Source organism: Phyllobates terribilis, unplaced genomic scaffold, assembly GCF_046119375.1.
Source record: "Phyllobates terribilis strain yellow unplaced genomic scaffold, ASM4611937v1 Scaffold_5__5_contigs__length_657084704, whole genome shotgun sequence".
NCBI classification, from domain to species: Eukaryota; Metazoa; Chordata; class Amphibia; order Anura; family Dendrobatidae; genus Phyllobates; species Phyllobates terribilis.
Window position 1 is genome coordinate 151,901,330 of NW_027362765.1, and position 26,042 is coordinate 151,927,371.

At 43.0% G+C, this 26,042-nt stretch overlaps 2 protein-coding genes across 3 annotated transcripts in view; one reads left to right on the plus strand and one right to left on the minus strand.

The window, feature by feature from the left end:
• The window catches only part of GJC1 (gap junction protein gamma 1), a 143,042-nt gene that overhangs the window by 58,158 nt on the left and 58,842 nt on the right, over positions 1-26,042 (minus strand). The window lies entirely within an intron of this gene.
• Positions 23,603-26,042, plus strand: part of HIGD1B (HIG1 hypoxia inducible domain family member 1B) — a 167,799-nt gene continuing 165,359 nt past the window's right edge. Inside the window, exon 1 of one of the 2 annotated variants that reach the window (XM_073683217.1) lies at positions 23,603-23,789. The gene's annotated coding sequence lies outside the window, so the exon portion shown is untranslated. The remainder of the gene's footprint in view (positions 23,790-26,042) is intronic. The other variant, XM_073683216.1, reaches the window with a different exon arrangement.

The window sequence follows — 26,042 nt, forward strand, 5'->3', positions numbered from 1 at the left end:
ATCATGTGATGTCATAGGCCAAAATGAGCAATTGTAAGTACACAGTGCTATATAATATGATGATCGCAATATATTAACAGGATAAAAATTTGGATGGGAGTGCTTCTTTAAGTAAATGTACAGGTGCACAAATAGGCTATGTAGCAAATATACAAATATATATGTGTCAGCACACTGCAATTAATGAATACATGAACTCTAATGTTGCTTTAAACATTAAAAACGTAAGGTACTTAGCGTTTTTGATCAGAGAGCGCAAAAGCCATCCAACCTCGTCAAGGTGTACCTTGAAGGGGTTTTCCCACAAACAAAAGTTCATTTTAATCAATGGCTGTGTCTGACCGTGCAGGAACATGGTCTGATCATACCACAGCTCCTGGGCAGGGGAGGAGAAATAAAATTGTACAGACATTTCAGCAGGGGATTGCAGCTGATTCTTTCTTTGAAGTAAAACATTGTTTAAAAACAGGCAGGAAATGTTTTACCTCACAAAAAGAATCAGCTGTGATCCCCTGCTGTGCTATCTGTATCCTCTCTTTTCCTTCCCCCTGCCCAGGAGATGTGGTATGATCAGACCGTATTCCTGCAAGGTCAGACACGGCCATTGATTAAAATGAACTTTTGTTCACGGGAAAACCCCTTTTAATATGGATGGTCCCTAAACACTAATGTCCTACCTCTCCATGTGCCAAACCAGGCCTCATCTGAATGGGGAGTGAAAGTAAACTAGGCGTAGCTCGCAATTAAAATCTTGTGTGGGAAAATGGGTGGATAAGGGAGCTGAGTCCTGGAGGAGACCTGTAGCCACTAAGCAATGTACAGGGCTATTGTGTTCTGCCCAGTACATCGATTAGTTCTACCTGTTGGCAGTGCAGTTTCAGCTGATTTCTGGGGGTGCCTGCTCTCGGACCTCCGCCAATTTCGTATTGATGACATATCAAAGATAGTTTATCAATACTTCAGTCCTGAATAATACCTTTAGGCCTCATTCAGACATCAGTGATTTTTCACGTCCGAAAAAAAATGGTACGCGTGTCAGTGTGTCAGTTTTTCCATCGGTGTTTCGTTAGTTATTTTTCATGTATGAAAGCATGAATACATTCCAAAGCTTCTTCTATCATCTGTGTGTTGTAGATGATTTTCACAGACCCATAGACTTGTATGTGTGATTTTCATCTGTGATGCTAATAAAAAACGGACATCTCCATGGATCTTTTACGGACACGCGGTCCACAAAAAAACATGGACATGTGAACAGCCCAATAAACTATAATGGGTACGTGTTCTTTCAGTGATTTTCACGTACATGAAAAATGGACGTCTGAATGAGGCCTTAAGACGAGTATTTACGGAAAGTGCTTTTTATGTACAACCTAAGGCAAGAATTATGGAATCACCAAGCTTGGTGGATTATCACTCAGCTTGTTTTCTACTTTGCAGCAAATACATAATCACAGATATGACACAAAATAATCTTCGGTTAATAGCTGAACATTCTGCCATCAAGAAACAAATGAAAGTAAATTTTTAACTATTATTGGCATGTTTTTCCAGATCAAGAAGGATAAAAAATGGAATGATCAATAAAAAAAATCCCAGTAAGAACATTCTGCTCCTCCTCAAGGTGAATTATTTGTGGAATGGACTTCACAAAATAAAGTACCGTATTTTTCGGACTATAAGACGCACTTATTTCCTCCAAAATTTTGGACGAAAGTGGGGGGTGCGTCTTATAGTCCGAATGTGGTGGTATATATATACAAGAATATATATGTAAAAAAACTGATTTTATATATATGTCAAAAAAAACTGACCAGCACATCCCAAATGTGAACAGGTGCAAGCTGCAGAAACTGCATAAGATATATAAAAAGAAAGCGCAGCAGCACTCCATTATGGCCAAGATACATAAAGACAATAAAACCATTTAATTTAAACTGTGTTATTACTCAATAAGCTTTACTTACAAAAAATGGAGGTTCTTAGCGCATAAATTGGCCAATTCATGTGTGCCCATCAACCGCTGCAAGGTGACCTCCCATCTGATGGGTACTACTCTGCCTACATGCCTCTCTTGGGCTCACCAGCAGGTGATGTATATTCTATTCTACCAGCCCATTTAAATTGTAGGTGTTTTAGCCCAGAAGTGACATGTTCTGTCCAGAGTTATAGGCCTGTAGCCCAAGAGAGGCATGTAGGCAGAGTAGTACCCATCAGATGGGAGGTCACCTTGCAACTGTATATATATACAGTACAGACCAAAAGTTTGGATACACCTTCTCATTTAAAGATTTTCTCTATTTTCTTGACTATGAAAATTGTACATTCACACTGAAGGCATCAAAACTATCAATTAACACATGTGGAATTATATACTTAACAAAAAAGTGTGAAACAACTGAAAATATGTCTTATATTCTAGGTTCTTCAAAGTAGCCACCTTTTGCTTTGATGACTGCTTTGCACGCTCTTGGCATTCTCTTGATGAGCTTCAAGAGGTAGTCACTGGAAATGGTCTTCCAACAATCTTGAAGGAGTTCCCAGAGATGCTTAGCACTTGTTGGCCCTTTTGCCTTCACTCTGCGGTCCAGCTCACCCCAAACCATCTCGATTGGATTCAGGTCTGGTGACTGTGGAGGCCAGGTCGTCTGGCGTAGCACCCCATCACTCTCCTTCTTGGTCAAATAGCCCTTACACAGCCTGGAGGTGTGTTTGGGGTCTTTGTCCTGTTGAAAAATAAATGATGGTCCAACTAAACGCAAACCGGATGGAATAGCATGCCGCTGCAAGATGCTGTGGTAGTCATGCTGGTTCAGTATGCCTTCAATTTTGAATAAATCCCCAACAGTGTCACCAGCAAAGTACCCCCACACCATCACACCTCCTCCTCCATGCTTCACGGTGGGAACCAGGCATGTAGAGTCCATCCGTTCACCTTTTCTGCGTTGCACAAAGACACGGTTGTTGGAACCAAAGATCTCAAATTTGGACTCATCAGACCAAACACAGATTTCCACTGGTCTAATGTCCATTCCTTGTGTTCTTTGGCCCAAACAAGTCTCTTCTGCTTGTTGCCTTTCCTTAGCAGTGGTTTCCTAGCAGCTATTTTACCATGAAGGCCTGCTGCACAAAGTCTCCTCTTAACAGTTGTTGTAGAGATGTGTCTGCTGCTAGAACTCTGTGTGGCATTGACCTGGTCTCTAATCTGAGCTGCTGTTAACCTGCGATTTCTGAGGCTGGTGACTCGGATAAACTTATCCTCAGAAGCAGAGGTGACTCTTGGTCTTCCTTTCCTGGGGCGGTCCTCATGTGAGCCAGTTTCTTTGTAGCGCTTGATGGTTTTTGCAACTGCACTTGGAGACACTTTCAAAGTTTTCCCAATTTTTGGACTGACTGACCTTCATTTCTTAAAGTAATGATGGCCACTCGTTTTTCTTTAGTTAGCTGCTTTTTTCTTGCCATAATACAAATTCTAACAGTCTATTCAGTAGGACTATCAGCTGTGTATCCACCTGACTTCTGTACAACACAACTGATGGTCCCAACCCCATTTATAAGGCAAGAAATCCCACTTATTAAACCTGAGAGGGCACACCTGTGAAGTGAAAACCATTTCCGGTGACTACCTCTTGAAGCTCATCAAGTTAATGCCAAGAGTGTGCAAAGCAGTCATCAAAGCAAAAGGTAGCTACTTTGAAGAACCTAGAATATAAGACATATTTTCAGTTGCTTCACACTTTTTTGTTAAGTATATAATTCCACATGTGTTAATTCATAGTTTTGATGCATTCAGTATGAATGTACAATTTTCATAGTCATGAAAATACAGAAAAATCCTTAAATGAGAAGGTGTGTCCAAATTTTTGGTCTGCACTGTATATATATAATTTGTAAGGCGGCGGTGTTCTCACCGTGCTGTAACTGAGGCGGTGGCACAAGCAAGTCCAACATAAACAGCTTTCTTTAGCAAACTCACAAGTAACATAGAAAGTCCTCCGGTTCGCAGCTGGGTTAACACAAGTCCATAAACAACGGTTGCCGGGGGCAATGGCCACGCCGGGCCGCTCAGAGCCTGACGGGTGCAGAGCCTTCCCAGGCGTGGGTTCAAACACTCACAGGCCTGCCGAGCTTTCCTGCTATGCTCCTAGCAGGTCCCAACACTGAACTACACTAACCCTTAATGCCGGGTTTTTAAAGGACCTGTGGCAAGAGACACTGGAAAACCCAGGTTGGAGGGAGAAGGCCGCCCCACTGCCTTCCTGTAGCCTCCTCCAAGAAATGAAGGCCCTGCCGGGTTTTACTTAATCTGCCTTAGCCAGATAGCTTGACCAGGTCAATGCTCACCTTCATTCCTGCATTGCAGCCGCAGCTGTGTCTGTGACTGCAATACACTCCAACGGGTTTAATAGGTCTCTGTACACATTCTGGGGGATATATAACGTCCCTCGTATACGATCCCAGTCACTGCCTCACAATATATATATATATATATATATATATATATATATATATATATAATATATATATATATGTGTATATATATATATATATATGTATATATATATATATATATACATACACATATATATACATACACATACATACATACATACACACACACACACACACACACACATACATAAACACACATATACACACTGTGGCTGGTGGGGGTAGCGGCAGAGGAGCGGGGCACAGGAGCCGCCTTCTGCAGCCTACACTGTGCCCGCTGCTAAAGAAAATTAATATTCTCTGCTTCCCATGGGCATGTGGAGCACTGAATATTAATTTTCCTTAATAGCCGGCACACAGTGTAGCCACAGCGTGGCTCCTGCTGCTGCCGGGCGATCCCATGTGCCCTCTATTAAAGAGCATGAATATTCACCCCTCTCCACGCCCATGGCCATGACGTCCACGCTGCAGCTACACTGTGTGCCGGCTATTAAGGAGAACGAAGTCACTGCTCCCCACAAACACAGTCCCGGCGTGGGGAGCAGTGACTATTCCTGCAGCTCATCTCACCTGGCGAGGGCGCATGGCAGTGACACGGTGAGATCACCTGCTAGCGGACAGGACGCAGCAATGTAGTACAGGGAAGGAAGGTGAGTAGAAGTGTTTATTTTTTTGTGGTAGCGTGATGGGGCTTAGGGGTGCCATGCATACCAGGAAGAGGGATGAGGGGTGCCATGCATACCAGGAAGAGGGATGAGGGGTGCCATGCATACCAGGCTGGGGGATTGGGGTGCCATGCATAGCAGGATGGAGGGGTGCCATGCATACCAGGACAAGGATGGGGGGGCCATGCATACCAGGATAAGGATGATGGGGGCCTTGCATACCAGGATAGGGATGAGGGGTGCCATGCATACCAGGATAAGGATGAGGGGTGCCATGCATACCAGGATGGGGATCAGGGGTGCCATGCATACCAGGATGGAGGGGTGCCATGTATACCAGGATAAGGATGAGGGGTGCCATGCATACCAGGATGAGGGGTGCCATGCATACCAGGATGGGGATCAGGGGTGCCATGCATAACAGGATGGAGGGGTGCCATGCATACCAGGATGAGGGGTGCCATGCATACCAGGATGGAGGGGTGCCATGTATTCCAGGATGGAGGGGTGCCATGCATATCAGGATGGGGATGAGGGGTGCCATGCATACCAAGATGGGGGATTGGGGTGCCATGCATACCAGGATGGGGGATTGGGGTGCCATGCATACCAGTAAACGTATAATAGGAAGGAGGGGCATATATACCACGATGGGTGATATTAACAGAATTGGGGGACATTAGCCCTATAACAGTATCAGCAGCAGACTCCCTCCCCCTTAACAGTGCATCATAACCACATTTTTTGCTTAGATTTTTTTTCTATTTTCTTCCTCTAAAACCTAGGTGCGTCGTATGGTACGGTGAGTCTTATACTCAGAAAAATACAGTATATTAAGCATCAAGCTTGTTCCACTTTTTTGTAACAAAATTCGAACTGTGATAAACAATTTGAATTTACAGGATGGAGTTGTGACAGTGGTGTTGGTGCCGGCTCCCTCTGTTTGTGGGTGGTATGGCCCATTCGCTGTAGGTGATGCAGTGCAATAACGCTACAACTTAGTGTAATTCTTCAGGACTTGTTGAGCCATCGAGGGAGCTTAAAAGTAAACTTCTATCCCTGGTTTGTATTAGCTCCACGCTGTTAGCCCTGGGTGGTGCTGTTGCTATTTAAGTTCTTGTATCCATGTTCCACACTGCCAGTTATTAAATTCCACGCAACCTGGTCCACATCTCTGCTCGCTGCTCCAGTTGTGATATTTTGATTATTCTGTTTTCTCACCTCGGCTCATATTCTGACCACCTGCTTGCTTTCCGATTTTGTCTCTAACTTTCACCTCCTGTGACTCCATGCAACAATCCTTGTTGCCGTTACCTAGCTCCACTGGCTAGCAGTCTACTCCATTGCCCTAACCCAGGGACACCTGTGTAAGTCCAGATCCTTACACAGTTTAAAGATGATAGTCCGGACAACCTTGGGATCTGGAAAACAGAGTGGCTAGCACTTTCCCTGTCCATGGAAGCTTTATTACAAGCTGCCAGGCTATCACAAACACTGCCATCATGACAGGAGCCTTGTCAAGAGCCAATCTTAAAGGGGTTATCCGGGTCGAATTTATTTTTTTCTTATGGACCTAAGAACGTACAGACAGGTAGTTGCTACCTACCTGCCTGTTGTGCCCAGAGCCAATCTCTGCCGGATCAGAGTGGTCACAGACCGCTGCCGCCGGCGATTCTGAGGTTCCGGTGATGTCAAATTCACAGAGCAGCTGTTTCTCTTCTGTTCTGTTGACGGGGCATGACTGCCAATGTCATGCTCATTGACAGCTCGCTCCCCGCTGCCTAACTGTGGGGAGCCAGCTGTCAAGAGCATAATGTCCGAAGTCATGCCCTGTCAACATAGCACCTCAGAAGAGGTAGAGCATGTCCTTTTCTCCAGCCACCGAGCAGATTCCCGGGGATCACAGTGCTTTCACCCGGAATCGCAGTGTTTGGGCAGGTGGCCGACAAACTGCCAGCCCTGTAATTGCTCCTGACACTGCGAGCACACACACGCAGCGTTCACTACAGAACGCTGCGGCACGTGCAATGAAGGATTATGTCCTTATGTTGGCCAGGATATATTTTGTGGTTGGAGTCAATGTGCTCTGTACTCCAGTCCCACTGATGGCGACAGCCCCTCCTGCATTGTATATGCTCCCAGCATCTCATGTGATGTTTGTGCCCCAGCATCTCCTGTGGTGTTTGTGCCCCAGTGTCTCCTGTGATGTATGTGCCCCCATCTTGTGATGTATATGCCCCAGCGTCTCCTGTGATTTATGTGCCCCAGCGCCTCCTGTGATGTTTGTGCCCCCAACATCTTGTGATGTATATGCCCCAGTGTCTCCTGTGATGTATGTGCCCCAGTGTATCCTATGTGATGTAAAGGGAACACTTAAACAACAGAATATAACTCTAAGTAAATCAAACTTCTGTGAAATCAAACTGTCCACTTAGGAAGCAACACTGATTGACAATCAATTTCACATGCTGTTGTGCAAATGGAATAGACAATAGATGGAAAATATTGGCAATTATCAAGACACACTCAATAAAGGAGTGGTTCTGCAGGTGGGGACCACAGACCACATCTCAGTACCAATGCTTTCTGGCTGATGTTTTGGTCACTTTTGAATGTTGGTTGTGCTTTCACACTCGTGGTAGCATGAGATGGACTCTACAACCCACAGAAGTTGCTCAGGTAGTGCAGCTCATCCAGGAAGGCACATGAATGCGAGCAGATACCAGGAGATGTGGAGGGAGCCATAGGAGGGCAACAACCCAGCAGCAGGACCGTTACCTCCACCTTTGTGCAAGGAGGAACAGGAGGAGCACTGCCAGAGCCCTGCAAAATGACCTCCATCAGGCCACAAATGTGCATGTGTCTGCACAAACGGTTAGAAACTGACTCCATGAGGGTGGTATGAGGGCCCGACGTCCACAGATGGGGGTTGTGCTCACAGCCCAACACCATGCAGGAATCTTTGCATTTGCTACAGAACACCAGGATTGGCAAAGTCGCCACTGGCGCCCTGTGCTCTTCACAGATGAAAGCAGGTTCACACTGAGCACGTGACAGACGTGACAGAGTCTGGAGACGCCGTGGAGAGCGATCTGCTACCTGCAACATCCTTCAGCATGACTGGTTTGGCAGTGGGTCAGTAATGGTGTGGGGTGGCATTTCCATGTACTTGCCAGAGGTAGCCTGACTGCCATTAGGTACGGAGATGAGATCCTCAGACCCCTTGTGAGACCATATGCTGGTGCGGTTGGCCCTGGGTTCCTCCTAATGCAGGACAATGCCAGACCTCATGTGGCTGGAGTGTGTCAGCAGTTCCTGCAAGATGAAGGCATTGAAGCTATGGACTAGCCCGCCTGTTCCCCAGACCTGAATCCGATTGAGGACATCTGGGACATCCTGTCTCACTCCATTCACCAACATCACGTTGCACCATACACTATCTAGGAGTTGGCGGATCCTTTAGTCCAGGTCTGGGAGGAGATCCCACAGGGGACCATCCGCAACCTCATCAGGAGCATGCCCAGGCGTTGTAGGGAGGTCATACAGGCACATGGAGGCCGCACACAATACTGAGCCTCATTTTGACTTGTTTTAAGGATAACCATATCTCATACCCTACCATCACATTGCTTGGTTTTTTGTCTTGTTTGCATTCTGTGCAATTTAAGGGTGTGGCATCCCCTTTGTTGAGCTGATTAGTATATATGTAGCTTACCACGGGCCTGGGTGGTCTGGAGTTGGGACCCGGTCCTATTTGTCTACCCTTTTATATGCATTACTTTAACTTTGATATACAGTAAGGTTTTTAATATAGACAGTATAGGTACCGTCCCAATTTAGGGTCACCTTGCCGCTGGTGGGACGGCTTGTATACTTTTTTTGATCAAAAATAGTTCACTAAGTACCCTATATTTATTATGCAACTTTGCTTTACATTTATATATAATGATGGTAGGGTATGAGATATATTTTTGTCTTTTGTAGGTTTTGCTTCTTTTTGCTAGTGTGAACATGCTCCTATTTCTTGCACGTCTACCATCTTAGACCTCAGTTCACATTGCTTGGTTTTTTGTTTTAAGGATATTACATCAAAGTTGGATCAGCCTGTAGTGTGTTTTCCCACTTTAATTTTGAGGGTGACTCCAAATCCAGGCCTCCATTGGTTAATAAATTTGATTTCCATTGATGACTTTTTTGTGATTTTGTTGTCAGCACATTCAGCTTTGTACAGAACAAAGTATTCAATGAGAATATTTCATTCATTCAGATCTAGGATGTGTTATTTGAGTGTTCCCTTTATTTTTTTGAGCAGTGTATACACACTAGACCCAGTATTTCCTATGTGACGTATATACTGTATAGCAACCTCAGTGTCTATGTGATGTATACAGCAGTCTCAGTGTCTCCTATGTGATGTATACTGCAGGCCCCCCCACTTCTTGAGTTCTACAAATGTAACATGAGCAGTGATGAATTTCCCACTGTGAGTAGACATGTAGTGAAATCTACATCTGTGTTCAGAACTTACTGCTGCAAGTTCTTTTCACAATTCATTGCAAAGAGGCGACTGCGCTTGAGACCGACGCAAATCTAGAACAGCAACATTATCAATATCACCTAATATTACAGCAATCACATTATGGGCAAGTTAATTAAATGTTTAACCAAATATGGCAGGATAAATTTCAAGTTGATAATTTTGTATGGCCCCCAAATAATGGTATAAATATTCAAATGGCCACTAGCAGGAAAAAGGTTGCTCACCCCTGCCCTAGCCTAACATGAATACACATTATCGGAATTGTCCATGGCTTCATCATATCTTTTTTGCATGAAAGAAAAAGAATTACATTCACCTTGTAGCGGGCGAGATTATCTGAAATTGCTCCTTTTACCACATGAGGTCACCATTTCTGTTGTTTTTGTAGAAGCTCGTGACTGATATACTGTATCTCCAGCAGTTATATTGCCAAAAATAACCTATGTCAATGTGGCAAATCTTAACAAACAATGTGGAAATCCACAAGAATTAATGAACACTGCTTTATTTTAGGCATATCAAAGTACATGTTTACAGCTTTCAGGAGCGAGCAATTTTGCGCTTCCAAAGCCATAACTTTTTTATTTTTCCATCGACATAGCTGTGTGAGGACTTGTTTTTTGTGGGGTAATTTGTGCTTTTGAATGAAACCATTCATTTTACCGTATCATGTTCTGAATAGCAGCAAAAAAAAAAAAGTCCAAAGAGCTATGAAATGGTGAAAATTATGTAATTTCAAAATTGTTTTTTTGTGTTTTGTTCTTATGGCGTTTTGCCATTTTATGGCATATAGTACTTTTTGATTGCTTTTTATTGTATTTTTTAGGGAGGTGTCGTCAACTTAAAACCACAATGCTGGAGTTTTTAACTTATTTTCCCACATTATGGCATTTATCACTTGTGTTAATTTTAGATTTGAATAGATCGGACCTACGAATGTGGCAATACCAAATATGTTTATTTCTTTATTTTTTTAATGGAGGAAAAGGGTAGTGATTTGAATTTTTATATATTTTTTTTAAACTTTTCACTTTACTTTTCAGTCCATTTAGGGATCTTGAACCTGTGATTACTTAATCCCAAACACTATATACTTTGTGTCACGCCAGTAACTCGCACGACTTCTCAGCGCCGTCCTACTCTGCTCTGCTTCTCCTCACATCAGGCCGCCTCCCTGAGTTGCCTCTCGCAGCACTCCCAGCACTGCTGCATTTTCCTGCTGTCTCCACCTGGCTATGGGGAGGCGTTGCCAGACTCTTCAGGAATTTAAGCCTGCTGTGTCCTGCAGAGTTTAGCTTCCCTGGCCTATTCCCTGCCAGCAGGGGATATATTAGGCAGCTTCTCCCTTCACACCTTGCCTGAACTTAGCTCTTAGTTACCATTTACTCTTGTGCTTTGTCAAGATGTTGTATTATTCTGACTTTCCTGTTACCGACCCGGTTTCTCTACTCGTTCTGTCTGATTTCTCGACTTCTGACTCCGGCTATGTCTTCTGAACCTGCGCTGTCTAACCCAACCTTGGACTTCCTAACGACGTCTCAGCCTTTTCCGTCTGTTACTTGTACCCCTGCCTTGACCAGTTGGTCAGCTGCTGCAGATCCGGGCACTACCCTGGAGTGGCACCTGGTGGCTACCCTAATGGCCCAAGCCTAACCTCACCAACAGAGGCCCTAGTGAAGACCAGATAGCCACTTAGTCACGCCCCTTCAGGGTAAGCCCAGCCAGCAGTGGAGTGGGTCCATACCCACCGTCATCACGGTAGTGAAAAGCCGAGGTCTCTTTTGAAGCTCAGCTGTGTGACCAAACACTAATATCCAACTGTGTTTTGGAGAAATTGTGTAACAAGTTGTAGGGTCCATTTTATCCTACGACCCCTTGCTAGATAGAAAAAATTTGAGGCAAAAGTAACATTTAGGGGGGGGGGGGTTTAATTTTCATTTTTTTTCATTCCATTTTGCGCTAAATCCTGTAAACGGTTGAGCTTCCTGCCAGCAATTTTGAAAAATTGGAAAAGTGCGTTTTTAAAAAGGTATTATATTTGGGTATTTTCTCAACATGTAGGCCCTTCAAAAGGAGTTGAAAATTTAATTGGAAAAATGAAAAATTGCTGCTAAACGTTTAACCCTTCTAACATCCTATCAAAATAAAAGGACGATTGAAAAATGATGTTATGTAAAGTAGACATATGGAAAAGGTTAGTTATTAAAACTCCAAAGGCATATTGATAGGGAATTTAGATTGTGAGCCCCAATGGGGATAGCAATGATGTCTGCAAATTGCTGTGGAATTTATGGCAGTATATAAGCGAGTAAAAGACAAACTTTTTTTGCATGGTATGCTATGATTGGGTTTAAGGGTTTAACTCCTTCCCGCCACAGCCAATTTCCGTTTTTTTCTTCCCTTCTTCCATGAGCTATAACTTTTTATTTTTCCATCCACATAGCTGTATTAGGACTTGTGTTTTTGCGGGAAAAATTGTACTTTTGAATGACACCATTCATTTTATCGTGTGATGCACTGGAAAGAGGGGAGAAAAAATTCCAAGTGCGTTGAAATTGCAAATAAAGTGCAATTCCACATTGATTTTTTTTATTTTTTTTTTATTTACCCTGTTTACTATACGGTAAAACGGACCTGTCAATATGATTCTTCAGGTCAGTATGATTATGCAGATACTAAACATGTAATTTTTATTTTGTTATTTAAGTGGTCAAAAGAAATACAGCAAGTTGTAAAAAAAAAAAAAGTTTGCTTGTGTCACCATTTTCCGAGACCTGTAACGTTTTAAATGTTTGGTCGATGGGGCTATGTTAGGGCTTTTTTGTGCCCATAGCTGATGTTTTTGGAACCATTTTAGGGTAGATAAAATGTTTTGATTGCGTCTTATTGCATTTCATTACAGTGTTGTGGCATCCAAAAACGAATTCTGGCTTTTGATTTTTCTTCTCATTACGCCATTTACTGATCAGATTAATTCATTTTATATTTTGATAGATCAGACTTTTATGAATGCAGTGATACCAAATATGTGTATTTTTTAATTTTCTTACTTTTAATGGGGGAAAAAGGGGGTGATTTGAACTTATGTTGTTGTTTTTATTGTTTTCATATTTAAAAAAAAAACTTTTTTTTTCACTTTCTACTGTACTTGTTAGTCCCTTTAGGAGACTTAAACCTGCGATCATCTGATCACTTGTGCTATGTACAGTAATACTACAGTACTACTATGTATAACGAAAATCAAAAAGTCTCCTATGAGCATCAGCTACAGCCTGGCTTTCACAGGAGTATCGTCTTGACAGACACAAAGGTTTTCAGCAGATTCATCATGGCAACCCATACAGTAGGTGCCTCGCGATTGTGTCACGTTCCCCCCTGCTGGCGCGCTGTGAACAGGTTAACAGCTGCGGGCGGAGCTCTGCTTCACGTGTGGCTATTGGAGGCAGATGATCGCTGAATAACAGCCATCATTTGCTGGGAAAGATCAGGGGCCCAGAATATGACATAACAGTACATCATATGTTGGGAAGGGGTTAAACATTCAAAGTTTGAAACCTGCTAATTTTCTAAATTTTCATCAAATTTTAAATATTTTCAGAAAACTCACCCCCCACAAATTGACCTAAATTTACCATTAATATAAGTTACAAAGTGTCATGAAAAAAAAAAACAATCTCAAAATCATTGGGATATGTGGAGGCATTACAAAGTCATTACCACATAAAATGACACATCAGAATTGAAAAATGAGGCTTGGTCATGAAGGCCAAAATTGGCTGTCAATAAGGGATTCAATTACGTTTTTGTATTCATTTTCATTATTTTTTTAGTATTTTTCATGTCACTATATTTAAAAACAAATATTGCTTTCATTAGAGCATGCTCTCATCAGTGCAAAGGTTATTATGAAAGAAAAGGAGGAGGGGGTGAGCAGGACCATCAAATATTGTGAATGATAGATCCTGTGTTATGAGCTGTGAATACATGTTATTTGTCATTGTAATACTGTCTGTGATTATAAGGAGTCTACAGAAAAGTCTTTTGTGCAGAAAGGTAGAGAGAGTTTGATAGAGTCTGATATTTAGCCTAGTGGCCAGTGTGAAAATTGCAAGATTTCAGTTTATTAAATCATATTAAAGAAAAAATAAAAAAAATTAAAAAGTACATTTAACATATAAACCTGATTTAAACAATAAGTCATTTTCTGATTGCAGATTCCTCTTAAGAGGTTCTAGCTGACAACCTTGGCATGGCTGGAAATTGTGCAATTAAAGTCCACTTGCATGTAACATCTAATTTAGAAGGCTACATTCACAAATAATTTGTCTATGCCTTTTGGACTCCTGAAACTCTTTGCAACTGTTGAATAATATATATATTAATATATATATATATATATATATATATATATATATATATATATACACATATACATAAAATGCAGACAATATTTTTCAGAACCATCACACCAGTTTTGCCACTTTGTTCAAATTGACAAATCTGCCCTATTGAGTGATACCATATTGCCTAAATGTGCAATGGCTTGAATCCCTGTCGCCATGGACAAAACATTGATTCTAGGAGCCATTGAATTATGCAGTTACTTGGTAATTGAAGAAATGTTACAACGGCCTAGTCGTGTTAGCATCAGACTCTGGAAAATCTGTAGACAAGCTTCAAATGAAAAATATGAACGTTAACTTTTAGAAGTTATTATTATTTTTTTTAACACCCCACACTGAGACATTTCAAGAATTGTCTCCTACAGTCAATAAATGTTAATGAAGATTTTTTTTTTCTTCATAGCACAACTCTACATATCTAAATAGTACACAGGTAAAGGGCTAAAAGAATAGACATATCCAAAGGGCATATTAATAGCCAGCTGGATGTGTCTACAGATAAGGGGGTAAGCCTCCTAAAAATGAAGCCGCTGGCACCTGTTGTACTTTTTACACAAGCTGGAGAATCCATCGTCTATGTATGGGAGATCCAAAGTCATTTGCCGCTGGTTTTTCTCAGTAATTACTATCAGGGCTATGACAACAAGGGCTCAGTAGAGCGAAAGGATAAATTGAAAATGACAGAAAAGATGAGGAGAGGATGGCTGCAGGGTGGGGAACATCAGTGGCTCGGTTTAAATGCTGGTGGCTAATGTAGATGTTAGCCTCCTCTCATGCTGTATTAGGTGGTCAGTGAAGACAGCCAAATCAGCCAAACCCCAGAACACAGACAAAAATTAGCAAGTAAGTGGGGCATGAACACTGTCAGTCCAACTAACTCCTACTCCAGACTGAAAGATAAATAACCTTTTCAGTATATGCTAATTTAATTACATGACAACTTTCACAAAGAATGCTTCTTGCTGCTGGCTGAAAAGGGACATAATGCAAAAGCAGCACAATAGCGTGCACATTACTAAAAGATATACATTTGCAGGAATGCAACCAGTTACAACAATAAAGCATTGATTATCCATAAAAAAACACAGATCAGCTAAACTCACACCTTCCAAATCTTACACTGCCCCATCAGAGTCAAAAGAGGCTGAGCCTGGAGGACGTGTGCTAAAAATGACATAGACTTATTGTACACTCACAAGGCACACCAGTGTGACTGATACATGGGCTGGGGAGCCATGGGGAGTCCTGATACCACAAAAGTAATGAGTGATGATCAAAGGCTATAGGGTAAGGAGAACTTCCAGCTCGTAAATAAGCTGGATTTGCTGCTTGCCCATTTACATTTGATATTATGACAATTTTTTGCTTCATTTTTACATGGTTCAGCTTAACAAGGCTGACAGGGATCAATGTATGTACAGTTGTGAACAAAAGTTTTAAAACTGACAAATTTTGGAGAGAAGTGTGAAAAATAGGTACATTAAAAAAGTATTCCCATATGGTAGTAAAAAGTGACGCGTTTCTGGTGCTAAGTACGCCCTTAGTTGTAGTTACTCTTTAGAATCAAAGTCATGAGACCAATTATATGGGTACACAGATATGATGAACATGTGTGTGCATAAAAGAACCAAAAGGAAACACAGAAAATGACAATATATATTAGACAGAAGCAAACAAAAAAAATGAAGATGATTATTAAGAAACATGAATTCAATATATGAAAAAGAGATCATTTTTAAAGTTTTATGCCATGTGGATATTTGGTATTCAGATTTAGGCTAAGTGCGCACGTTGAGTATTTGATAACAAATTTCTGCGAGGTTTCTGCATCTCTTGGCAGCAAAAATGCTGCGGAAAAAAACGTGAGTTTTTGCATGAGCTTTTGTACAGAAATGAATTCTTTTTGAAGCTAAATAAAGATATTTGAAAAAAGAAACGTGGGACATCGCTTTAACCCTTGGATTACTGTCGGATCTCGGGTGAGTATATTGGGTTAATTTCAAAGAATGTGTCTGTTTTATTTCAAATAAAGTGTTTTAGTCTCGGTGTGTGTGTTTATTTAACTCTATTTACAGGTTTAGTAATGAGGGTGTCTGGTTGATACCTCTTCATTACTAAACCTAGGGCTTGGTGTCAGCGACACCTAATCCCATTCAAATATGAAGTGCCATTTCTGGGGCAGCTGAGGGCTGCTATTTTTAGCCTAGGAAGGGGCCATTAGGCAAACATGTTTCCTCGCTATTAATAACAGTTCACAGCTGTTAAGTTAGCCTTTAGTGTACGTCCCCACGATCAAGAACCAGCAGCGCTTTGGATGCAGCGTATTTTCGCTGTGTCCAAAATGCTGCATTCTAGTGCCGCACGTAATGACATTTCAATCAGTCAAAATCTGCAGCAAAGATTAGTGTCTCCACTTTAATAATTGACATGCTGACATGCTGCGGATGAGTTTACGCAGCTTCAAAAACAAGCACAGTGGGTGTGAGCTCCAAAATGGTCATGATGGGCTGATATTACTAGCCAGGGAAGAAGCCATTAGCAAAAAAATTTCCCTCGCTATTAATAACAGCCCTCAGCTGTTTGCTTAGTGTTTATTGGCCCTAGTATTGTACTTACTTTGTCAAAACACTACCTAAGTCAGAGATGCTACCTGATCATGAAAAACTGCAGTGGATTAATGCTGCTAAGGAGAAGATGATCTGTCACCTAACAATGAGAAATACAGACAGGTAGTGGGGGCACATCTATACATAGCAACTATGACTCAACTAGATATCACAGCAACAATTGGAATTCTCTGCAGATATGTGGAAAAAACGCGCCAAAAAGACTGGAATGCCGTTAAGAAACTTCGATACTTGAAAGATACTCAAGACATAAATTTAAGGATATCTGCAACAGGAGATATAAAACTCACAAGCTATGTGGATGCAGACAGGGCTGGTGACTTAAGTGATCGTAAATCGAAAAGTGGCTATTTATTCAAGCTTGGAGAAATTTCAATTTCTTGATCTAGCAGAAAACAGGTGTCTGTAGCCTTGCCATCTAGAGAAGCAGAGTATGTGTCTGCAGCCCACGCAAGTCAAGAGGTCATTTGGTAAACCAATTGTTGGTGATCTTTGTAAGCCATCAACTCAATCAACGGTGATTTATGAAGACAACCAAGGATGCATTAAAGGGAACCTGTCACCATTTTTTTCATGTGTGAACTAAGATTAGCACCTTAATCAGCACCTGTGCTGCATTTCATGAAGGATTATATAACCCCCTGTATACCCACCAAAAACCTTTTGAAACTCCCCCACGCTCTATGTAAATCCTGCCAGTCCTGTCCAATAGGCGTCGTTGTTGAGTCTATCCCTCCTCCTGGCTTCTGATTGTCATCCTCCTGTTCTGAGTGACGTGGATGATGCTTCCTGCATCATCCACATAGGCGGGTGACATCTCGCGCCTGCGCAGAGACATTGCCGTCTTGCGCCTGTGCACTTTGCTCTGCCCTACTGCGGGCTGGGCCTAAAACATAAGTGCGCATGCGCCCTATTGCGGGCAGAGCCTAAAACATAAAACACCCCGACAGAATTTAAATAGAGTGGGGGAGAGTTTCATAAAGTTTTTGGAGGGTAAACAGGGGTAGTAAGGAGGTTATATACCCCTTTATGGAATGCAACACTGGTGCTTATTAAGATGCTAGTCTTAGTTCACACATGAAAAAAACTGGGTGATGGGTTAAACTTTAAACTTGCATGCAGTGAAAAGATCCATGAAAGAACTAAACACATTGACATTAAACATTATCACCTGCGTGATTTGATAGAATGTGGCATAATGGAGTTTGTTTATTGCGAGACTGACCAGATGATAGCTGACGTTATGACAAAGCCATTTCCAAGTGCCAAATTTGAAGAATTCAAAACCAATCTAGGACTAACAGGATAAGTAGTTGTTGAGTCGGGGTGTTGGAATAATGATTATCAATGTATATATTGCATCAACTACTATTTGCTACTGTTTGATAGTGCATGAGTTCCTGTCTCCAGCAGTGGTGTTGTAGCACCCTGAGGACTCGGCTGCTACAGGGGTATTGCACCTCGACCCAGAGGTGTGGTATTCCACTCCCGGGTAAGGATGGAGTGTGGGACTGAGCTCAGTAGGCTGCATGCACTACATACATCCCATTTCCGGGGGACAGAACTACGGTACTCCCACCAAGTAAATGTGCAGGTACGACAGCGTCTGTCCCTGGCTGGAGTGGGAGGGGGGTGGAACATCCCAGTAGTGTAGGGGCAGATAGGGGGAGTACTCTGGGTAAAGCTAGGAGCTCATTGGGTGCTAGTCACCTGGGCTCATACATAGAGGGAGTATATATGGTGGGCACCATCTTAGGACAGGGAGAGCTGAGGGAGTCTTTAGGAAGAGTTCAGCCAGGAGGGCTGACAGGGAGCTGTGGCTCCGGCTGGGCCCAGCTCCAGAGCCAAGCCTGCAGAGGAGAGAGGAGAAAGAAAGGCCCAGAGTGGAAGACCAGAGGGAACCCTAAGAACCCAGAATCAGACCAAAAAGGGTGAAGGGTTGGCGGACACGGGTACCGGAACCCGAACTGGTGGAGGCCACTTATCCTCAGCCAGGAACCGGAGGTCGTGGTCAAGATTTGCCACGACCCTCACCAAATCCACCAGAAAGGCACACCAAGTATAGGGTCAGGGAACCCAGAGGAGGTTTGACCACCAAGAGACCCGAGGGAGCCGGCCAAAGGTGGATCCCTGGTGGGAACAGCCAGAGACAGAGAGAGAGAAGGGAGCTCAGGACCACGCTCCGGAACTGCCTGGGGGTTAGCCGAGTCCAGGACCTGGTGGACGCAGCACGGCTCGGGTGGTCACTCAAGGCCAGAGTGACTGAGAGAACACCCGTGAGTAAAAACCCTGAAACTGCATCTCCTGACTCTGACTCTTCTTACTGCACCGTCACAACCCCCATCATCTTCACCTGCTGCCCTGAGGCCATACCCCTCCCGTTGGGGGTTATAACATCATCGCTGCACCCATACCACCGGCCTCAGCGGACTGTTCTGCAGCGGCGGCTGCAAAGCCGCACTCAACGGGTGGCGTAGTCGACATCCAAGTTAACATCTACTGCCATAGACTGCCACTTAGTTTGACACCCTGGGCACGGACCAGGTCACCGCCACGAGACTACAACCCTCAACAGATCCGGCTCCGGGTAAGCTCCCGCGTGCGCAACGCAGCGCGACACAGGCCCAGGGGTGCGTCAGTGTTATACTGCAAAAAAAAAAAAAAAGAAACTAAGAAGTGCCTGCTCACTCAGTGTGTGTGTAGCTGGAGCACATCTTTAGTTTCACTTTGCAAGCTAACAGACAATATGCTAAGATCCTAATCTATAAGGGTATGTGCCCAAGATCAGGTTATAGCAGCGCTTTGGACGCAACGTATTTTCACTGCGTCCAAAGAGCTGCGTCCGATCATGCAGGTAAATCCGCATGTATTCATTGAACACATGCGGCGTTACAGCATCCAATACATTCGCTTAGGGAAATTTCTGTTAAACAGAAATTGACATGATGCGGCTTGTAAAGCTGAGCCGCTGGTGAGTTTATGCGGCATCAAATAGAAGAACAGTGGGCATGGGATTTCTATAAATCCCATCCACTGTGCTTCTAATGTAGAACGCAACGTTTTGGACGCAGCGCAGGTGAGCTGCGTCCAAAACACTGCTATTACAGATCGTGGGCATGCAGCCTTAGAAATACAAGTTGTAAGGTGTGTTATCTTTGTTCCTGAATAAATATATATTGACTGTTGAATGGATGGACAGTACAGAGATTAATCCGCTGTCAACACTATCTATTCTTGTGAAGACAATACTGTGCCTGTGGAAGGAATTCTAAATATGGATACCTAGGAAGAGCAGCATGTAGTAGGGCTGTCAGAAATGTATAATGTGCCATATAGAAGAGCTGTTGGCACTCTGTGTGCTGACGCACTGAAAAGAATCTCTGTATGCCTCTGTAAGAAAGTCTAGGGATACATTATGCTCCAACTGACTGCCATGAGTGCTGTATTACAGCTTCTGTTATAGGGGGGAAGGCTTTATAAGATTTCACTATAAGGCACAGTGAACATACTGGGAGAGATTTATCAGTCATGTCTTCAAGTGGACCAGGCACCAGATTTCATATTACAAACTATACAGATTATTAAATAGATCTTGTAGACCTGATGAGGATGCATGTCAGAATATCACACTATAACGCTTACAGTGGTGGCCAAAAGTATTGGCACCCCTGCAATTCTGTCAGATAATACTCAGTTTCTTCCTGAAAATGATTGCAATCACAAATTCTTTGGTATTATTATCTTCATTTAATTTGTCTTCAATGAAAAAACACAAAAAGAACTGTCCTAAAGCCAAATTGAATATAATTCCACACCAAACCTAAAAAAGGGGGTGGACAAAAGTAGTTTGAAAAATCATGTGATGCTTCTCTAATTCGTGTAATTAACAGCACCTGTAACTTACCTGTGGCACCTAACAGGTGTTGGCAATAACTAAATCACACTTGCAGCCAGTTAACATGGATTAAAGTTGACTCAACCTCTGTCCTGTGTCCTTGTGTGTACCACATTGAGCATGGAGAAAAGAAAGAAGACCAAAGAACTGTCTGAGGACTTGAAAAACCAAATTGTGAGGAAGCATGAGCAATCTCAAGGCTACAAGTCCATCTCCAAAGACCTGAATGTTCCGGTGTCTTCCGTGCGCAGTGTCATCAGGAAGTTTAAAGCCCATGGCACTGTGGCTAACCTCCCTAGATGTGGACGGAAAAGAAAAATTGACGAGAGATTTCAACGCAAGATTGTGCGGGTGGTGGATAAAGAACCTCGACTAACATCCAAACAAGTTCAAGCTGCCCTGCAGGGTACAACAGTGTCAACCCGTACTATCCGTCGGCGTCTGAATGAAAAGGGACTGTATGGTAGGATACCCAGGAAGACCCCACTTCTTACCCCGATACATAAAAAAGCCAGGCTGGAGTTTGCCAAAACTTACCTGAGAGCCTAAAACGTTTTGGAAGAATGTTGTCTGGTCAGATGAGACAAAAGTAGAGCTTTTTGGGAAAAAGCATCAACATAGAGTGTACAGGAAAAAAAAAGAGGCATTCAAAGAAAAGAACACTGTCCCTACAGTCAAACATGGCGGAGGTTCCCTGATGTTTTGGGGTTGCTTTGCTGCCTCTGGCACTGGACTGCTTGACCGTGTGCATGGCATTATGAAGTCTGAAGACTACCAACAAATTTTGCAGCATAATGTAGGGCCCAGTGTGAGAAAGCTGGGTCTCCCTCAGAGGTCATGAGTCTTCCAGCAGGACAATCACCCTAAACACACTTCCAAAAGCACTATAAAATGGTTTGAGAAAAAGCACTGGAGACTTCTAAGGTGGCCAGCAATGAGTCCAGACCTGAATCCCATAGAACACCTGTGGAGAGATCTCAAAATGGCAGTTTGGAGAAGGCACCCTTCAAATATCAGGGACCTGGAGCAGTTTGCCAAAGAAGAATGCTCTACAATTCCAGCAGAGCATTGTAAGAAACTCATTGATGGTTACCGGAAGCGGTTGTTCGCAGTTATTTTGGCTAAAGGTTGTGCAACCAAGTACTAGGCTGAGGGTGCCAATACTTTTGTCTGGCCCATTTTTGGAGTTTTGTGTGAAATGATTAATGATTTGATTTTTGCTTCATTCTCTTTTGTGTTTTTTCCTTGCAAGCAAATTAAATGAAGATAATGATACCAAAGAATTTGTGATTGCAATCATTTTCAGGAAGAAACTGAGTATTAGCTGACAGAATTGCAGGGGTGCCAATACTTTTGGCCACCACTGTATATTAAAATGAGCATTTTAGGAGTTCTGCTATGGAATGACCTCGTTTATGAGTTCAAGTAAATTCAGTCTCCACGTACCCACACGGCCCTGATGGACAGCTGCAGATTGTAATGAGCAGTGTCACATATCAGTGGCAGTAGAGAAACTGAGGAACCGTTAATAAGGCTGGGTTGGTCTAGATCAGATCTGGACAAAGTGTGGCCCGCAGGCCACATCTGGCCCTCTGGCTCTTCCAGTCCGGCCCAATCGACTGAAACAGCCAAAAGGGCTGAAACAGTGGCTCACGGGCCGCACTGTGCCCTCCCCAGCCATTCCCCGCCGCCACTCGCTGGCACCGTTCTCCACACTGTCTGGATGCAGACAGTGGTAAATACATTGGTGGAGGACGGCTCTACGGGTTCCATCTTCCATCAATCAGCGTGCAAGCCAGCAGTCATGATGACATCATTTATTGCATCAGCTGTGCACTGCGGAGAGTCAGTGCACCAGAGAGGACAGAGGCAGAGCGCTGGGGGATGTGCTGTTGGGTTTTTTCATGTTTATGGGATATTTGTATGTATATAGGGGGGCTCATGCTGTATATAAGAGGCTATGTGAGGCGCATACTGTACATAGGGGGCAATGTGGGGCACATGCTGTATATAAGAGGCTATGTGGGGGCTCATGCTTTATATAGGAGGCTACATGGGGCACATGCTGAATATAGGGGTGCTACGTGGAGCACATGCTGTATATCCGAGCCTACGTGGGGCACATGCTGTATATCAGAACCTACGTGGGGTACATGCTGTATATGAGAGGCTACGTGGGGCACATGCTGTATATCAGAGCCTACGTGGGGCACATGCTGTATATCAGAGCCTACGTGCGGCACATGCTGTATATCAGAGCCTATGTGGGGCACATGCTGCACATCAGAGGCTACATGGGGCACATGCTGCATATCAGAGGCTACGTGGAGCACATGCTGCATATCAAAGGCTAAATGGGGCACATGCATAGAGTATTAGAAGACCACACTGCCTCGTACCCCAACGCGCGTTTCGCGTGCTGCTTCGTCGGTGGGTAAGAGGCAGTGTGGTCTTCTAATACTCTGGCACTGGTTTGTGTTATGCCTGCCTTGGGGGTACTATAACCTTGATACCACTTGGTTGTTAACTAATACTGTGGCATGATCCCTATCAGTGGTGATGTGCACCCAAACTTAATGTATTGCCTATGTTTTTTATATAAGCTGTAACTGATGTAATAAGTGTGATTATTTCACTGGCTTGTATATGGGATATATCCCTTGAATTATGAAGATTTGTACTCTATCTACATATGTTATGTGACAATTTAATGGTTTGTACATGTGGTATATTCCAGGAAACTTAGAGGTTCAGAACTCTACTGCTATAACTTTATATCCTGACTCTCTGAACTATAATCATCTCTGGTGCTTTAAGTGAAATCTTTGACCACACTGCCTCAATTTTATTGGGGTTTCCTGTGTTTTAGGGGCTTTGATGTGATTTTATGGGGTGTCTGTATGTTTTGTGATAACAATAATACAAATTATGTTTGAATAAGCAGATTTACTGAGTACTTTGATCTCTTTACTTAATTACTAATCTAGAATGAGGAATGAGAAATAGTGTCTCAGGGCAGAGCAGGCAAGTAGTTAGCAACTACCTGTTGGTAAGTTCTTAACCCCATAGCCAAAAAACCTCTGGATTACCCTTTTCATAAATGTGACACATGGCATTTGTGCCAGAATTCTGATACATTGTGATACCTCTTCTGAAGAAGCAACTCGAAACGGGCGTCAAGGGGCTCCCGGTGACATCAGCTGTATGGTAATCCCTTTCACTTTGTAATATTCATTGCAAGATTTAACATTGTGTCTGACTTTAGATACTAATATCAAAAGACTGACTGTCACTTCCAAACAGAAAACATGTGTATACAGGCAGGGCTGTGGAGTTGGAGTCGTGGAGTCGGAGCCCATTTTAGTGGAGTCGGTATAAAATGGACCGACTCAGACTCCTAAAATATATAATAAATTGGGCGCAGTAGTTCAATGCAGTTTGTGGGGAATATTTTTTCATAAGAATTTGGGAAAGTTATGAAATGTCCTATAAATGTCTGTCCTATTCCTGATCTAAGGGTCTAGACTTTTAGCTGAGATTAATCTGTGCTACAGTAAATTTATCACTTAAACATGAGCCATGTATGAAGGAGTCGGTGTCAGGGAAACTGAGGAGTCGGAGGTTTGGCTTATCGACTCAACAGCCCTGTGTACAGGTGCTTACTTCGAGCAGCCATCTCCATATATAACAAATAAAGTATTACTCTGTAGCGCTACAACACTTATGTTAAATTTGGCCCTCAGGGTGGGTATATTTGGCCCACGATGCTGAGCGGGTTCCCAGAGTATGTTTGGCGCACAGGCGGGTCTCCAGCCTGGCATCGCACTTTCAACTGTATCGGCATCCTGGATGTGGGGCCCTTTATACTGTATAGAACACTATGTGGTGCCATTATACTGCATAGAACACTATATGGGGCCCATTATACTGTATGGAGCACTATGTGGGGCCATTATACTGTATGGAGCACTATGTGGGGCCATTATACTGTATGGAGCACTATGTGGGGCCCATTATACTGTATGGAGCACTATGTGGGACCATTATACTGTATGGAGGAATATAAGGGACCATTGTACTGTATGTAGCACTATGTGGGGCCCATTATACTGCATGGAACACTAAGTGAGGTCCATTATACTGTACGGAGCACTATGTGGGGCCATTATACTGTATGGAGCACTATGTGGGGCTATTATATTGCATGCAACACTATGTGGGGCCATTATACTGCATGGAGCACTATATGGGGCCATTATACTGTATGGAGCACTATGTGGGGCCATTATACTGTATAGGAGGCAATGCGGGGCCCCGTTATACTGTATAGAGGACTATATGGGTCCCATTAATGTAAGAAGCACTTTTTGTGGCCATTATACGGTAAGGATGGCTGTATGGGGATTAGAGTTGGCGAATGCTACTATGATGGGGTCACCATACCGTGTGTGTGGAGGAATTCACTGTGGGGGCACTTTTGTTAACATTATACTTTATTAGCTGTATTATTATAGGTTTTTTAATCCTTTGTTATTACATATTTATATTACGCCATATGCTTTTTACTGCTCTTACATAACACAGAATAAAATATTGAAATAATATAATAAAATCTATTAATTAAAATGTACTTTTAAGTTTTTTTCCATATGAAAATTTCATCGTTATATTTGATAAGGAAAAACTCTCAATCGTAGACATTTTTTTAACCGCTTCCCGACCGCCCACTGTAGATAAACGTCCGCGCTGCCTGGGCTCTGTGCAGCGCGGACGTTTAAAAACGGTGGGTGGTCCCGCAGCGCTCAGGACCACCAGGGTCCTGCAAGCGCTGCAGGAGCGGTGCAGAGCGATAGCTCTGACAGGGAACATCATCGGGACCTGATTGGATCAGGTCCCAGTGATGTTAACCCTTTGCTGTCTTCTATATGCCGCGATCTATAGTGATCGCGGCATATAGAAGACAGCAGGAGGAGAGGGGGTCGTCCACTTACCTCTCCGACGACCCCTGATAGCTTCCAGGACCTTAGGTTGCTATGGCAGCTGGAGGTCACATGACCGCCTCCAGCTCTGCCACATATGGTGTCCTGCCTGGCTCAGCCTGCAGCTGAAGCCTGGCAGGAGACTGACTGTGAAAGTCAGTGAAGATCTCATGTAATGTAATATATGTCTATTACATTACATGAGATCAGGGATCAGAAAAATAAAAATTAATGTCCCATACAGGCTCTAAGTAAAAATGTAAAAAAAAGTAAAAAAAAATGTTTTGAAACTGGTAAAAAAAAAATACAAAATAAATTAAAATAAATAAATAAAATATTAAACCGATAAATCCGTATATTTATGCAAAAATAAAAAAATACACATATTTGGTATTGCCGCGTCCGAAACAACCCGAGCTATAAAACTGTCACACTAACTCCTTCTGTGCACACCATAATAAAAATAAATAAAAAACGGAGC